The sequence below is a fragment of the Hyalella azteca genome, unplaced genomic scaffold (assembly GCF_000764305.2).
Source record: "Hyalella azteca isolate HAZT.00-mixed unplaced genomic scaffold, Hazt_2.0.2 contig14789, whole genome shotgun sequence".
NCBI classification, from domain to species: Eukaryota; Metazoa; Arthropoda; class Malacostraca; order Amphipoda; family Hyalellidae; genus Hyalella; species Hyalella azteca.
The window spans coordinates 1-12,174 of record NW_025944664.1 but is presented as its reverse complement, the minus strand read 5'-3'; the positions used below and the strand labels follow the sequence as shown (position 1 = coordinate 12,174).

The following is a 12,174-nucleotide window of genomic DNA, read 5'->3' as shown; positions in this document are numbered from 1 at the left end:
CACGGAATTTATTATAACCAGACACGGAATTTATTATAACCAGACACGGAATTTATTATAACCAGACACGGAATTTATTATAACCAGACACGGTATTGCGGATGGATATACGCTTGAAGACCCCACGTATTTACGCCGCGATGTAACACTTGTTAGAGCTACTCCGACCTGACGGTCCAAGTCTTAGTCTATACCTGTCGTGTCTGTAATAATTATGTCCACCCGTACGTAGTTCTTTATAACCACCCCCCGTAACAAGGTATGTAAGGTGAAGAAAAGTGTTTTTACGTATCCACTCACTCACTTAGTCAACGAATCCCTGTCCTCGGATTCATGTTGAACCTACATTATTATTTCGTTTAATATAACCTCCGGACATCACCAAGACTTTATTTGCTTATTCATGTTGCAAACTCATGCGAGTTCCACAATTAACTTTTTAGGGTACTAACTAGACACCTGGTTTTACTGAACTTTGAACTGATGCTGGATGACAAGTTCCCACTTGATAAGTAGGGTTCGCGTAGCTCTCAAAAATGCCCTTATATTAATTAGCCTCTGAAAAGACAAGTAAATATCAGTATTTATATTTCAGGCTTCTAAAGCATGAACAAACTTCTAAAGGATGCACATTAATATAAAAGACATGTCAAGTCTGTTACAAATATAATATGACCGAACACATCCATATTATCATTATTGTGGTGAAATATAATATTATTCCATAAATATTGTTCGATAGCAGTCTCACACTTGTCAAGCTCGGTCGGTATCACAGCTACGCGAGGCTGCGCTGTTCAACAGCAACGCATAACTGCGCCCGACCTGCAGCGTCGGTCACGCGCAGCAGCAAGTGCTTGCAATTTCTTAAAGGATTGATTCATAGAGAACACATTCTCCTAATAGTGCGATGAGCTCCGAAATTATGACATTTTTGAGGCATGCTTTGTTAATGCATTTTATCATTTATGGAAAAAGGTGCTATTGTGCTCGTCATGTCCGTCTGTCTGTCCGTACGTCTGTCTCTCCGTGACTACGTTTTCGTCGACGAGAAAATGCGCTCTCTGTCACTCACTGCAGTGAGTACTGAGTTATATTTTTTATAATTGATTTGAACACCAAACGGTAAATGGGTTATGTTATTTAATAATAATTGTTTTATTCATTCATTATTCATTCTCATTAATTGTTGTTTTAATAAAATTGCCTCATACGTACGAACCATATATGGTATCTCGTAGTAAGCTCAATAATTACAGAAGCAAAAGTCAAGTTTAGGGGTTTTCTAAACACCTCACATTATGCGGCACGCAAAACCACACAAATGCTTGAGTTATTCCAGGAAGATTTTTCTTTACGGAAATTTTGGTTCTGACCGGTAAGTATTTTACGAATATTATTGATTATAAATCTTCTTAGGCACTTGAAGCTCGCCACGCAAGATCTCATAAATATACTTATCAGTAAAATTAATTATACTTCTCCATGTATTTAATCGTATGCAATGAAATGGGATATATTTATATGCTAGAATAAATGGATATACAGTTTCTTTATTTCAATTTTTCATCTACTGTTGTCCTTTCTCATAAAGTAAAGTAAAGTAGTTACTGAACACAACATGAGGATGAACTAAAAATTTCAATACATTGCCATCAGATTATCAAACTTCGTCATTGGTGAATTATCATCTATCTATTTATACGACAGACTATACGTAAATATGTAAAAGATATGTTCATTAACACGATACATTTTTCGTATTTTTTACTTTAGTTACCATACAATATCATATTGTTTACTGGCACTCATGATGTATAACAAAAAGCTACGAATGAAAATTCTTTAGAATTTTATAATGTAATAATTATATTTAATGTAGCAAAATCTATAGTTTATACAAAAACCGTTATTCATTGACAATAATTACTTTTATTGGAAATCTGCGGAATACTTTTTCACCACTTGAAACCGCCAGTTCTTCTCTCATCTGAGATTAGCCATGTTGAACACATAGAACGTAGCAACGATTCATCTTTTTGTGACTCCTAGTGAGTTATCTTCGCTAATTGTGTGGCAATGAGTGGCAGGGTGTGTGAACTGGGAACTCGTGTATATGTGATACGGCCGCGACCTGGCATGTGCTCCTAGGAACAGCGAATTAAATATATTATCGCTCAGAGAAGTCGGTGCCATGAACTATGAAGTACGACCTTCTTTTCGCTCAAAAAGTTTTCTTTAATAAGGCTGAGCACCAGGTTTGAGCTACACAACAATAAGCGTCGCCTCCGTGAACACGGCAAGTTTACGAATTAAAGGCCGAGCAGGTCCGAGCAGGTCGCGCCGTGCAGGGCATGCAGGTTAAACCTGTGCCTACGCGCACGCCTGAGTAACACGTTGTGTTCAGCCCACTTAATGCGGCATATTTTCTGTTAATCTTCAAACAAGGTCTGCTTGTCAAGACCACGCAATTTAAAGATACATTTAAATTAGCCTTATTGCCAAAGTCTCATGTAACTACGTTTGCTCGGTCATCCCGTCATGTTCGAATAGAATAACTGCTTTTTGTCTTGCCACGGGTTGCATAATTGTATGCTAATAAATATAATTGGGAGGAGTACTGTGACGTCGTTCGTCACTCGTCAGATTAAACGCACTAAGTTTTCTTATCCTCATCTATTCTTTCTTCAAATCTTCACTCATCCCTGCGTTCACTCCACAAGTGCGTGGAAAATATCGCAAAGAACAACGAAATTACCACCACGTGAACGCAGCGAGCCCTCAAGAGGTGGCCGCGTTCCTCACAGCGTCAGTGTGTGTCCACAGCTCGAGCGAGTAATGTGTTGCTCCACGAGCCCTCCCAGTGTTACCCTTAATATGTTGCTATAGCTCATTAGGCTTATATTTCTCTATCGTTCGCTAATGTGTTGTGTGAGTAACAAATGAAATATCGCGGCCATGCCTACATAAACAATTCCTGTCATGTCAGTTGTAATTTTGTTATCGAGAAGTCAAATAAGAACGTTCATCTATTCTATAACGTTCAGTACTAAACAATATCTAAAGTCTAAACAATGTGAGTCTACCTCCTGCTTAGTTTAAGTTTCATGTTTGTCTATCTCGACCTATTAACTAATATTAAATCTTATTTTCAGCTTACGTCACTCAGCTTACGTCAATAAACGGGAGAAAAAGCAAGTCAACTTTTCCCTACCCCGTTGAGCCCGCACACGTATGTGTCAAGTACAGTATTGTATTTATTACATTATTTACAATTTCCTGAAGCAAATTAAGTCATTTATGTATATTAACATAGATAACATCATAAAAGACATTTATGCATTTGTATTTTCTCGTACGGTCCGCATTTTAGATCGTCTTTGCTCTCGTGGAGCACGCCAGATATAAGTCAGCTTTCTATTTAGGGACAAAATTACAGAAAACGGAACCAATTTTTCCATTCACAGGTTCTGCACCAGGCTCAAGATCAGGCTGGCTGTATATTTTTTTGAAAATTCAAATAGAAACAGGCTTTGAATCTTCTCTGGTTTCTCATGGATACCAAAACTTAAGGATCGCTGAAACTTTCATACCAACTTTGAATTCTCGTTAATAATAGCTTACTTGGAAAGAACAAGTGGCCCAGCGGTAAAAGTTCAGAGTACCAAGATAGGCGCAGAGAGGCGCGGGTTCGATCCCAGCTCTGTGCGCCAGTTTCTGGTCAGAATCGGCGGGAGCGCAGCCGTGCACCACCAATTTCGTGCACCAATAAGCCTTGGATCTCTCTGGACCTACACCAATCAGCCGTGCACCACTCGGCTTTGTCCTCTTCCGGCCTTGACCACCACCTGCCGTGCACCACCAGGCCGCGGATCGAATATGACTTCCAGGCATCGTTAAATTACGTACTTTTACGTTCACTGCATCTGAGGTTAGGTTTCAGATAGCATAGTTCTGTTCCAAAATTTATCGTTCTTCGACAAGTGGCCGTTCGACCGAGGGCTGGTTCGACCCACGGCCGACATACGGATGGCTTGAAGTGTTGAAGGCTACGTTCCGGAAGGCAGGAATCATGATGGTCCATTAAATCCAGGGCAGTGGTGGTCTTCGGCAGGCGACCCGAATCGGCGAGGAGGCCAGGCGTTTAAGCAAAGCAAAAATTGAAGCAGTGAGTTGCGAGTTCGAGACCGCAAAATGCTGTGAATGTTCTGCGATGTTAAGAATCGGCGACAGGCTTACGGCCTAATAATCGCTGAAACCGCTATTATTATTATTAATGATATGTGGGTGGGGGTCAAACTTCATCGAACTTTCATTTTTACTTTGGTTGCCCCATTAAAATAACATATGTTCCAGAAATGAAGATTTTCCCATCAGTTTTGTTAAGAATTCGAATTTTTTCACATTTAGAAAGAAAAGTCAATTGCAAAAACTGCAAAAATTGAACCTTTTGTTCAAAAATTCTGCAAACGTGTTGTTATAATCTGAAAGTTATATAAATAATTTTCAAAAAGTAATATGCATGAAGCGATTCTTACATGTGTAAGTATCAAAATTCATATTCATTTTATCAATGAACAATGATATTTTGTAGCTCGTGCGAGCTAATAGATCGCCTGATAAGGTATTGATGTGATGTAAGCACATGACTAGAAGTCAAATGGTTTCGATACCTCATGTTGCAGTACCTGGGATAACAGCTTACGTGTGATCAACATAGACCAATTTGCGACCTAAATGCTAGAGGGTTAACCTGGTGTTGCCCAGGATTAATATTTGGTGAAATTTTCCTCTTACAAACGCACGCCATTCCGATTCATGTCATCCCGATTCCCGTCATCTGTAAGGACCAAGCCATTTCTAGTTTATCTAAAGGTGATAATTCCATTAAGCGTCATAATCTCAAAACATTACGATTTACTCGGTCTTTAGCCGCGCTTACTCTGGCCGCCAGCGCCATAGGTTAGTAGCTTAATGTGTGCTCCTGATGGGAATTCTTCATTTGCCATACCTGCGATCATTATATTCTGTACAACCTTTGAAACATTTAAGGGGCCAGGCTAATTTCTCTCGTGTCCATTCCAGTTCCGGTTGGGGAGACTATCTGATACACCAGAGTTAACAGCAAGACTATCGAGACTACCACAGTATTTTGTTATCGTCAGTAGACCTATTCACCTGCCCGGTCTTGCCAGTCGCCTGTGCTTCATCCGTCAGTCGTCTGTGATTCTACCGTCAGTCGCCTGTGATTCTACCGTCAGTCGTCTGTGATTCTACCGTCAGTCGCCTGTGATTCTACCGTCAGTCGCCTGTGATTCTACCGCAGTCGTCTGTGATTCTACCGTCAGCTGTCTGCACTCCTTCGAAGGACCTCGCTTCGTTCATCCAGAGACTTCACCTCATTTTAGTTGCTAAGTTAAGTATTCGCTCCTATATCCTTGTCTGTTTATTTATATTAAATTAAAATTTGTGTGTAATCCTTCCATTATTACCCATCGATTCCATTGATGAAGTTCAGCCTCTCCAATGAACTGACATCATCCCACAACCCGTCATCCCGATTACCATCATCCCACAACCCGTCATCCCGATTACCATCATCCCACAACCCGTCATCCCGATTACCACCATCCCACAACCCGTCATCCCGGTTACCACCATCACACAACCCGTCATCCCGATTCCTGTCATCCCGCAACCCGTCATCCCGATTCCTGTCATCCCGCAACCCGTCATCCCGATTCCTGTCATCCCGAAACCCGTCATCCCGATTACCATCATCCCGCAACCCGTTACCCCGATTACCGTCACCCCGAAATCCGTTACCCCGATTATAGTCATTACAAGTCCATTTATTACTTGTGAAACCAAATAACGTTAACCAATGCACGGCCCATTTCACCCCACATGAACAATGAAAATTTCTTTTAATTTCAAGTTTTAAATTTGAATACAACTAATTTATTTTAATTGTATATGTTATAGGCTGAGTTTAGCTCACGATAACAATGAGAAAATAATTACATGCAACACTGATAAAGGGTTGACGTCCTGATACAGGGTTGACGTACTGATACAGGGTTGACGTACTGATACAGGGTTGACGTCCTGATACAGGGTTGACGTACTGATACATGGTTGACGTCTTGACGCAGGGTTGACATACTGATACAGGGTTGACGTACTGATACAGGGTTGACGTCCTGATACAGGGTTGACGTACTGATACAGGGTTGACGTCTTGACGCAGGGTTGACATACTGATACAGGGTTGACGTACTGATACAGGATTGACGTACTGATACAGGGTTGACGTCCTGATACAGGGTTGACGTCCTGATACAGGGTTGACGTAACGAGATTGACAATTCGACATCGTCAAATATTCATATATTAAAGTAATAACCAGGTCACAATATGTTTAATTTCTCGGTATTTTTTTTAATAGAAATAATAATTTAAATAAAGGAACAAAAAATTATAATGAAGTGCTCGCGAACACTTTAGGGGGTTGAATCTCCCCTCAACAGGGATTAAGACCCACTGGTCAGGACACGATCGAGCGTCTCTCCAGCACTCCGTGAGTACCGCCGACATGATGCGCTCAACGCTCATACCACAGCTGTGTTCCGTTGTGCAGTGTTATGACATTTAAGTATGTCGTTGTTTCCAGGTAGCTCCAGTTACCTATATTATCGATATAGAGAAATTTGTAAGTTCAACATAAATTGCAATGATTATGTTTCTTTGTCTCGCCTCAATCGCTATCTCTCATCGTTCAATTTTTTGAAACCATGTGCATGAGCTTAATGGCAATTTATTCTATTCGCATGATTGGAAAACTTATAACATTTATTTTTCTTCGCATTAATTTGACTTCTTAAATTACTTTGACATAAATAATCAGAAATATGAAAACCACTGAGACCTGCTGCTGTTGTTTAACAGAGGATTTGCTAAAAAATTACGGTTTGAGGGATATGCAGCTCTTATATTAAAAAAAATGCTCAGTGATGAACAAAACGCGTTCACGAATATGGTGAGATGGTAAAGCAATTTAAAATAAAATTAGAAACAGCTACAGGGAAAAATTGTTGGAAACGAGTTTTGACATGAATTTCTCAATATGGAATTACGATATGTATATATGTTTCATCTGATATGTAAGTTTTGGAATTCTCGTATGATTGCGGTAATTACACATGCAAGGTATCGTTAATATTCACTTCAAATATCGATTCAATGTAGTTGTGAAGCTTTCGGTGAATCTAATTGCTTATCTGTCTTCTCACAACCGGTCTCACCGTTTATACTTTCTGCATGACTACCGGTACGTCAATCACGTTACCGATGAGACAGTAATTACTAGATACAGGTTTGACAGTTTGAACTTCGACATCGTCAGATTGAATGCGAGTCTGTGACTGTAGTTGCTGTACCAACTTCAAGTGCTGTAGTGCCTGTGAATGATGTAAGTCAGGAGTAATGATGTAGGATTGGCTATTATTTATTGGAGATTTCTTCGATTTGACATGGACATTTCTTCGATTTTCGATACTAGTCAATAAGTAGGTAGGTCTAGTAGCTAGTCATACGAGTGATTCAACTTTAAATTTACGTTACAAGCATACAAAAGAAAACCAGTAACCACTGTAATGTGTCAACTGATAATAAAACTAAACTTATTTAAGATTTGACAGGTGTCAAGTGATTGAAAATGATTGTACCTAGACCAAATACGTACCTAGGTAGGCTAGGTACCTAGCCTAACGTAGGCCTACTCCATAAAAAATTTAAAACTTCTAAAAAGTTCTTAACTTTTTATTGGAGCCTTGGAAGCTTCAATAAGAACTTTATTGGAGTTTTATTGATTTGATTCATCTTGGAAAAATGCCTTGTGAAATTTGTTTATAGCTATTCTCATTTTGCATGCAGCCAGCCACGGGCCACCTGTGGCTCAGTGGCTGTGAGCCTGTGATTTGTGAAATTGTGTCTATAATTAATATTTTGAAAGTTCCAATCTAGATTACCCAATGAAAATGCATGATAGCCTAATTTGCCTGGCATATATTAATAACCTTTGTTTTCTGAGGCCTTAGCTTGAGTTTTCTCCTAACTAGTAAATTAGGCCAAAGGCAACCCAAAGTCACACAATTGGAAATCTGACAAAAATGCCCATGAATCTTGGCAATTCCACTATTTTCTATATTTCTGTGGCCTTGCAGCCCTTGCTGCCTTTTCTCAATTTCTTTATTGATAAATATTGAAAAAAACAGCCCATTTTTACTCAAAATTCAAGAAAATCACCTGTGCAATGATTACTTTTACCTGTAGTTAAGAGTAATTTTACCTAATCTCCAAGTTGGAATTTTTTCATATCTGATTATTGTAAAAGCTTGTGATAGAGATTTAAAATTTAAATGTAACTAAAATTAGATATCAGGATCCAGAAAATTTTAGTAAAAGTTGAGTTTTTTCTTTTTTATAGTGCAGCAGGTACTAGTAGCCATAATATTTTAGTAAATAGTTTGAGTTTTTCAGTCTTGGTTTGTAGCATCAAGTAAATTGTTAATGGATTTTGGAGTACCGTATGTACCTCAACAGTTCATTGCGATTGCAGATTGCTGCCAAATTTTCTGACAACAAAAAGTAAGACAGGAATTTTTTGTTGAATGTTTGTTGCAATTATTTATTGATGTAGCATTTATTTATATACCTAATGACAAATTTTCAAATAAAATGCAATTACAAAATTTTGAACATATAGCACTGCACTTGAAAATTCACCCAAAATTTGGAAACATGAAACTTGGGATTTGCATGATATTTATAAAGTAAGTGTGTACCATAAAATGGGATAACTTTGACCACTTTTTTTTCAAAATGATGCCATTTTTTTACTAGATAAATTAAACTTAAATTGAAACATGCAAAATACAGGTCTATACTCTAGCTTCAATAACCATAAATTGCTGGCTCCTGCCTCTCATAGTTTTGATGTAATTTAAAAAAAAGTGATGGTCTTTGTTACCCCAGCTCATGGGGTTTCTTTGACCAGGTGGTAAAATCAATTTTATTTTTTGGTAAGATAGCTCCAGGTTTTGGCGCATTGTAGTAGAACTCTTCTAGTTACATATGCAAATGACAAATTTGTGGGAAGTGTCTTAGTTTGCAAATTGGGGGCACCACCCCCCAATGGGCGAAATGTGACCTCCTATTGGCAGTTGTGACGGGGTAACATTGACCGGCTTGGAAATTAAGTTAAAATTACCATATATAAGACTCTGTAGAGTCTGAAACATAAAGAAAAAAACATTAATAGGTGTATCGAGCATAAAATATGTTATATAGTTACCTATGGTAATTTTAACTTAATTTCCAAGCCGGTCAATGTTACCCCGTCACGGCTGCTATCCTGTGGTCAAAGTTCCTCCATTGGGGGGTGGTGCCCCCCATTTGCAAACTATGACACTTTCCTAAAATTTGTCATTTGCATATGTAACTAGAAGAGTTCTACTACAATGCATCAAAACTTGGAGTTATTTTATCAAAAAATAAAAAAATTGGAGGGGGTACTCCAACAGGCTTTAAATAATAGCTTTTTTTATTGGGTCACATTATTAATTTTTTAACCTATTAGATATGCAAACTTTTTAAATCTTTCTATTGTGTAACATAGCCTTGGTATTAGACCTTTGATGGCCATTGACAAAATTTTTATATGTCAAATAGTTTTCGAGTTTTGGGGGTTTTTATTAAAAAAACGAAAAGTGGTCAAAGTTACCCCGCCGGTCAAAGTAGTAGTAGCCCCATTTTACGGTATTTCCACTTCTTTTTTAGGGTGATGGAATCTCAGAGAAGATTTTTGTTGAAAAGTTTTGCTCAAGTGTGTTTGTGGTTTCTCATATATATTTCTAATTGTCTTGTCTTACAGCCATGAGTTGTATTTCCTGGTAGCCAAACTTCCTCAACACCATCATGGCTTTGTGTTCTGCGGCCTCTGCTCGTGCCATGTCATCAGCTGCGGCTGCCAAAATTAGCACAGTCACAGTGATAGGGAGCGGACTCATGGGTGCTGGAGTTGCCCAGGTGGGCTTTCAATTACCTTTTTTATTACATCCTATCAACACTATGATGGAAAATATAACTGATATAAGTTAAAAGAAATTCTAGAAAAAATTGCTGGTGAAACTTGACATACTAATGAATCCTGTGGGTGCATTGTATTATAAAATGATGGTAACATTAGAAATTATAAGGTGGACAGTAAGGTAAAGCTTAGCATAATCAGATTTGTTATGTACAGATACTTGCTGTTTGCACTGATGCTTCAATGAATATATAGAGATTATAAGGTGAACAATAAAGTAAATCTTAGCACAAGCAGACCTGTTATGTACAGATACTTGCTGTTTGCACTAATACTTCAATGAATGAAAACCTGTGCAGGTGGCAGCCCAGGCTGGGCAAAAGGTGCACCTTGTTGACGTGGATGCCGCTGCAGTGCAGGCTGCCCAGCAGCGCATCAAGCAGTCTCTGCAGCGAGTTGCCAAGAAGAAATTCGAGGTGATCATGAACATTATATTTAAGTAATAGTTATTTATTTGTGTGTCAAGATAGTTTTCAATAAGATATTTATTATTAAGCTACGGATTTGTGGCTTAGATGCAGAAAATGTGTCAAGGTTCCTCCTCAGTGAGTACCTAACAAATTTTCTTTAGGGATTTTCCTGCAGGTACTGTGTGATAAAGTTAATCTTTCAGTTGCTACACACTTTAGCTAATGTAGCGGATCTGTAAAAAATTTTTCCTGACTTGTTTTGTATTCTTTGCATTTCAAATTCCCATACAATAATTTCTGAATTAGTGTCCTTGTTCCCGTGTATGCCGCGGGGGGATTAACTCGTAACCCACTTAAGTGAAATTGAATTGGTCTAATATGGTGTAAGTAAAGAGTTGCCAGAAGAGTTCTGTTTTATTATGGGATTTTAAAATACAACTGACATGCCAATGAATGTACAAAGACAGTATTGCGAATAGTGCTTTAGGTCTATGGGACTTGGTGCTAGGTAACTAGCAATAGGTATGGAATAGGGAGCACAGGACGGGCAATGGCGCACAAGGTCCTCAGACAGCTGAAAGATATAAAAATTACAAATGAAAGATACTGTGCATAAAGTGACTATATGATGCTAAGCAGGCTATAATCTATCATGCCTGAATTTAGATATTAATTTGAAGCAATCATGCTATAACCTAATAATGAACAAACATCTAATAAATTAGGGATTGATAATTTAGTACAGTAAGTTAGATTGCAAGAGTTATTGGTGCAAAAATCATAATTAATAAACACAAAGCAAACAACATTGGAAGTAGATTTGACACAATAATGCAAGTGAAGTTATATAGGTAAAACAAGGACCGCATCACCATTATGTCTATGAACACTTGAAACAGAGTTAACTAGACTATGGTAGGGTTGTGCTCAATTAATGCAGATAAATAATGCAACGGTTAAAAAGATGTGGAAAATGCAGCATTAAGGAAGACATACATATATATACATTATCAGGAAGAGCTTCACTCACCCAACAGTATTGCAGAATTAACTTGATGCATTCAACTGTCTTGGCAGCATTTTAGTTACTGAATTAAACTTGGCTTGGATGGAATTTAATTATTACCTCTGTTCTGAAACGATATGAAACAAAAGGATGCATTGAGTATGAAAATTGGTTAATGACACAGATGGGTTGAGTGGAGAAAAAGCAATAATGCCTTCCGGCAACATGCCCCCCCACCAGCTCAATCCATCTGGTGTGAAAATTGACTTTGAAATTAACTTATATGAACTGCAACACCACATGGCAAGATTTGCTCTTCCTTCAATCCTATAACCCTAATGACCTTAACTCAATAAATTTATTACGATACTTAGCTTTATCATGACACACACTTCTATTTAAAATGGCGCAAACACAACGAGAAAAAAAATCTACAAGTACAAATTGAGAAAACTGATAAACAATTTTTTAAAATCCTCACGGTATTAATGGGCACCTCTCTCCCCCCCCTGAAAAAAAAGTTTTCTCAAATTCACTTAACAATTTGGCTTATTCGCACTATCAGAAGGGAGTAGAGGATGTATACTTTACAATGTTGATAAAACTTC

General features: G+C 38.1%; 1 long non-coding RNA gene across 1 annotated transcript; it reads left to right on the top strand.

The window, feature by feature from the left end:
- Positions 1-7,406: 7,406 nt before the first annotated feature.
- On the top strand, positions 7,407-10,561 carry LOC108666103. The gene is made up of 3 exons (XR_001930476.2): positions 7,407-7,471; positions 9,935-10,089; positions 10,450-10,561. It is a non-coding gene; the product is annotated as an uncharacterized LOC108666103 (long non-coding RNA).
- Positions 10,562-12,174: the final 1,613 nt, after the last annotated feature.